The 6,210-nt window shown below is 34.6% G+C and overlaps 1 pseudogene; it reads right to left on the bottom strand.

Moving 5' to 3' along the window:
- Positions 1-2,570: 2,570 nt before the first annotated feature.
- Positions 2,571-3,792, bottom strand: LOC129903642 (uncharacterized; annotated as a pseudogene).
- Positions 3,793-6,210: the final 2,418 nt, after the last annotated feature.

Genomic DNA, 6,210 nt, shown 5'->3' with positions numbered 1-6,210 from the left:
AAAATAAGGCATTTGGATGCTAGAGTGATAACTATTATTGTAGGAAAACACAATCAATGGAAAATACTCATCCCAACTTCCTTTCTGATCAATCACACATGCACTTAACATATCCTTCAAAGTTTGAATCGTTCTTTCGGCTTATCCATCGGTTTGAGGATAGAAAATGGTACTTAGCCTGACTCCAGTACAAAAACCTTTTGAAAAAGATTCTAATAATATGAAGTGAATTGAGTAGATCTATACAATGTAATCGACGAAGGAACACCATAAAGTTTCACAAGTTCATGAATGTACAACATACCATAGTCTTCGGCACCATAAGATGTCTTGATTGGTAGTAAATGTGCCAATTTGATCATTCGTTCCACAATAACCCAAATAGAGCCATGTTGTCTCTTAGTAAGAAGCAAACCCAATACAAAGTCCATATTCACATATTCCTACTTCAAAGTTGAAATCTCAATGTCTTGAACTAAACCTCCAAGTTTTTGATGTTCAACTTTAACTTGTTGACAATTAAGACACTTAGCCACAAAATCTATTATGTCTTTTTTCATGCCATTCCACCAATACACTTCTCTCAAATCACGATACATCTTGGTGGATCTGGGGTGAATTGAATACCGAGAACTATGAGCCTCATTCAATATCAACTCTCTTAATCCATCAACATTAGCAACACACAAACGACCTTGGTAACGTAATACTCCATTTACCTCTTGGGAGAAAGCCTAAATGGATTTTTCAGCAATCAACTTTTTCTATTCAACCAACACTGGATCATTGTCTTATTTGGCCTTAACATCCGCCACACAATACAATTTTGATCCATTATGTACAAGAATACCTCCATCATCAGAGTCAACCAAACACATACATAAACGAGCTAATCTATGGAACACTTTAACCAACTCCCTCTTACCTTCTTCAACACATGTAACACTATTCATACAAAAACAACAAAGAGCATCAGCTATAATATTTGCCTTACCCGAATGGTAGAATACATTGATGTCATAGTCTTTTTGAGGAGTTCACACCACCTCCTTTGACTAAGGTTCAAGTCCGTTTGAGTAAACACATATTGCAAGTTTTTTTGGTCGGTAAACACATCAACATGAACCCCATAAATATAATGGGACTAAATTTTCAAAGCAAACACAACCACTGCAAATTCAAGACATGGGTTGGATAGTTCCTTTAATGTACTTTAAGTTGCCTAGAGGCATAGGCTATAACCTTACCATGTTGCATCAAGATGCAATCCAAACCAACACGTGAGGCATCACAATAAACAACAAACCCATCAACACCTTTGGGCAATGTCATAATTGGAGCCGACGTAAGACAATCCTTCAATGTTTGAAAACTCTTCTCATATTTATCCGACCATTGAAATTTCACCTTCTTTTAGGTCAACTTAGTTAAAGGAGAGGCAAAAGATGAAAACCCTTCTACAAACCTTCTATACTATCTGACTAAGCCCAAAAAGCTTATATTGTCTAAAGGAGATAATGGTCAAGGCCAGTTCTTAACCGCCTCCATTTTCTTTGGATCTACTTTAATCCCATCATCGGACACCACTTGGCCAAGAAATGCAACTTTCCTTAGAAAAAACTCAGACTTACTAAATTTGGCAAATAATCGCTTCTCTCTCAGTGTTTACAACACAATTCTCAAGTGGCTCACATGATCTTCCTCATTTTGAGAATAAATCAAGATGTCATCAGCGAACACCACAACAAACATGTCCACGTATGGCTTAAAAATATGATTCATCAAATCCATGAAATAGTAGGAGAATTTGGCAAACCAAATGACATTACTACAAATTTAAAATGACCATATCTTGTTCGAAATGTCATTTAGGGAATATCAAACTCCCTTACTCTCAATTGATGATAACCGAAATGGAGATCAATCTTGAAAAAGTAACTTTCTCCTTGTAATTGATCAAACAAGTCATCTATCCTCGGAATTGGTTATTTGATCTTTATAGCTACCTTGTTCAATTTCTGGTAGTCTATACACATTCGGAGTGACCCATCTTTCTTCCTAACAAACCACACGGGAGCACCCCATGGTGAAATACATTCTTTTTGGTCACTTCTGGATACATCACATACGTTCTGATACATCGTGTAAATTATGTATCCGGCCGATACATAGAGATATATTAGAGAATAGGAGAGAGTAGGGATTGATAGAATGTAATTAGGAAGAATCACTATGAAATTTAGGCAAAATTTACATATATTTATGCTTAGCGTCCTAATTATTTCTACAAAGACATATTTAAACATTCAAGTGTTTTGTGAAATATAATAGTCATATATCTAATACTCTCCGAAAATACTTATCGTGTTTCACTTTTCGAAAATTAAACTATATGAATTTTGATCAATATTTTAAGATGAATTTTTAATCATAAAGTAGTTTATAATAATACTTTTCATATAATGTTTTAATAGCTAAATTTATGCGAAAGATAAAGATATGTTACTTCATAAATTTTTATTAATAACATAGCTAAAAAAATTAAAAAATTAAAAAAAAGTGAACAATAATCAGATATATTCTAATGGTAAGAGGCTCTCTGCATAACTACATATACCAAAAATATTAACCTTTTCTTCAAACCCCAATACTTCAATTGTCTCCGACTATTTTTCTTCAAATCATAAAAGAACATACAATTTGGCTTGATCAATGAGTTCATCAATACAATCTCACCATTAAGAGTATTACTATAGATGTAATTCTTCAAATAATAAATATTCTCTTCAACTACTTATCGAGATAATAACTAAGGAAAGAAAATAGCATAATTCACCCATTTTTTAGTAATGACCATAAATGGTCATGAGGATATGTCACCAACAAAATATTATACTTCTTTTTTTCTGGCTCAAAACCAAACATAATATGATTCTCATCGATTTCAACCTTTGAGAAATTTTCACACGGAAGAGATGTTACTTTTTTTGTACTGGGATTGAAAATAATAGAGGATAGCTGATTTGAATTCTACAAGCAGAACAAACCTTCAATATAGGCAAGTTTGTGATAGTGGAAGCCATTTAATTCCTTAATAAGATGAGCGGAGCCTTTCTTATCGGTGTATGGAACATGAGACTTTTGCTCTATGGTGTAAAACATTTTCTGAGGATATGTCTATGTGAGGAATTTGAATGATATAAGGAAGTTACAAAATCTGTAAACAAACTTAAAACGCGTTAAATAATTGATAGGGAGGTGTGAAAATATTTCCTAAATAATATCTTGTGTTATTGAATTCTAAGGAATCAAGCCTCTACTAACGAGTGATCCTTTCTCCTACTATGGAACGTAGTTATGGTATAATGGGATTGCTTTTAAAGAACTCCTGCTCTACTAACGGGTGAGTCTTTATCCCAAGGTCCACTTGGTGTTAAGTCTACTCTCAACGGAATATCACGTTTGAGATAGGTAAAATTGCTTTGATAAGACCCGAGTTGGTGGTTGAGGCTATATAGAAAGTTAGACTCATTAGTGAAAGGTTGAAAATGGCCCAAAGACGACAAAAGTCTTATTCAGATATGAGGATAAGAGAACTCATATTTGAAGTTAACAATTGGGCTTACTTGAAAATTTCACCCATGCAGGGTGTGATGTGTTTTTCCAAGAAAGAAAAGATAAGTCCCTGCTATGTTGTCCCATATCAGATTTTGAAGCGAATTCAGAAAGTGGCTTCTGAGTTGGATTTACCTCCAGATTTGGAATTGCTGCATTTGATGTTTCACGTGTCATTATTGGGGAAGTTAATTGGTGATCCTAGCTCAATTGTGCCATTAGACACCATTTAGGTAAAAGAGGGTCTTTCTTATGAAGTGGTTCACATTGAGATTTTGGACCGGGAAATTAAAAGATTGAGAAATAGGGAGGTAGCTTCACTTTAAGTGTTATGGAGGAATCAAGAGGTTAACAGTGCTACATGGGAGGCCTAAGCCGATATGATATCCCAATATCCTTATCTCTTTTCTTCTGTGCCTAGTTAAGGTATTTAGCTCCTTCATGAACCAATCAACCCAAATCATGTATTTCAGCTATTTTCATGGTTACATATGCATTCATGTTCACGAAATGAGTTTTAAAGTTATGTTTTTGCTTAGGGTTGCAGATTTTATATTCTATGCATTTTAAAGGTGTTTTGCATTCATGTTGGGTTATTATGTTACTTTTTATTCCATTCATTCTAGCTTGAGTCCCATTCAAGGATGAATGTTCCTAAGGAGGGTTATTGGAAAACCCTAGAATCCAAAAAGTCAGGAAATGAGATCAAAATGGGAAAATTTGGAAAAAACTATAATTTTGGCACCAGATGATGATCATGGAGGCCATAACGAACCGTGGTGAGCTCCACGCCCCATGGTGAGATACTGTGGTGGTGACCCTGAAGTTCACCCCTGCAGATTAAGGACCACGACTAGACACCACGGGTTATGTAACATTTTACGAATCGTGGTTAGCTTGTGGTGGTCCCTCCTACAGGTCACTTTGCATGACCTGTACACCCACACCACACTCAATATTCATGGGTCGTGGTGCAATTAACGGATAGTGAAGCATCCCATGAAGAAAGTTTTGAAACTTTTCCTGCAACTCAAAAAAAAACCCAGTTCAAGTCAAACACCACAGACAGTCCACGGGCCGTGATGGGTCCTCCATGGTGAGTCCCAACTTCAGTTAAATGAGGGCTATTTTAGATATTCCCTATTCTTCTAATTATGTATGTGGACGTTTTTGGGACTAGATTCACTACGAAAATATCATAAATACTCTTTAGTCTATTCTTTTCCCTTATTAACTCCCAATTAACTAAAAGACTTCTCTCTCAAGGCTCTTCAAAAAGTTCATCTTCTTCATTAAGCTTTTGGCTAGAGTTTCTTAAAGAACAAGCTTTCATTTTCAATTCCAAGGTCAAAATCCAATCAAGGTATATAGGGATTGATACATGGGTCCCTTTCATCCATGGAGTCCCAAGGATTTCATTCACAATCTCATGAATGTCAATTGAATTTGTAACCCTAATCTTATTAATTGAATTGGATTGTTTAAAATATGCTTTTAATCATTATATTTGATCATTATAAATATGTTTCTACGTGATTTACATTATTTTAATTTCAATTATGGTTGCCCATGCATGAAGCCTATTTTTTATGATGAACTATGAAGTATGATTATGAATTCATTGATTTCAAGGTATTATCATGAATTTTACTCGAATTTACTATGCATATGAAGTATTACTATAAATCTAAGTATGAATTGTAATTATAAATCAAAAGTACGTTCAAGGTATGAATTTTATGCAAGTTATGAAGTAAGGTGACTTAGGGCCCTATGTGGTGACCTAAGCCCTAACTATATGAATTATGCAAGTATGATTGTAATGATGAAAGGACAATTTTTACATTACAAGTATGTTATGAAATGAGCTATTCTATGAATTATGAAATTTATAAACAAGTTATGATATATGTTAAGTATGTTACTCTGTTATGTATTTTGTGGGATTTAACTTAGCATCGAGTGAACCTTGGAATAGGAGTTCTCTCTCAGAGTTGAGGGAAAAGATTTGTAGTAAGATCCCATTATCCCATAAACTATATGCCACCATAGGTTGCCTTTATTGCTTCACTAGTGGATACACATATATCATACATTATGATATGCCAAGCGGGGTAGAGTCTACCTTTGCAAGTAGATTCTCTTTTTTTCTGATATAAGGGCAACATTGGGATTTCATGTTATAGTTCGTATGGTCTTAATACCGGTTATGGTTTCTATCCCACATATGTATGCTCTATTATATACCTTCACAATTTTTAATATACTTTTCAAATACTTTGATCACTATGATTCTCTCATGATTTAGTGTCTTATCTTACCATGTATTTTACTGATGGTTATATCTTAATATTTACGATTGAATTTTATGCCCTCATACTTAGTACATTAAAAAGTACTAAGGCATATTGTTGCCTACATTACCTCATGATATAGGGGTTGAGGTTGAGGATCCCATCCATCCATGTGGCTAGTGAGCTTTCTATTCCAGCAAAGTCTTGGTGAGTCTTCATCTATTGAGGACAAGCATGAGTTGTTGTTCTCATTCTTCAAAGACATGCTACTCTTTGATAGTAAGCTAGGAACATGTCTTAA

The sequence above is a fragment of the Solanum dulcamara genome, chromosome 9 (assembly GCF_947179165.1).
Source record: "Solanum dulcamara chromosome 9, daSolDulc1.2, whole genome shotgun sequence".
In the NCBI taxonomy this organism is placed as follows: Eukaryota; Viridiplantae; Streptophyta; class Magnoliopsida; order Solanales; family Solanaceae; genus Solanum; species Solanum dulcamara.
Note: the sequence above shows the minus strand (reverse complement) of the source record. Positions and strands in the feature narration are given on the sequence as shown.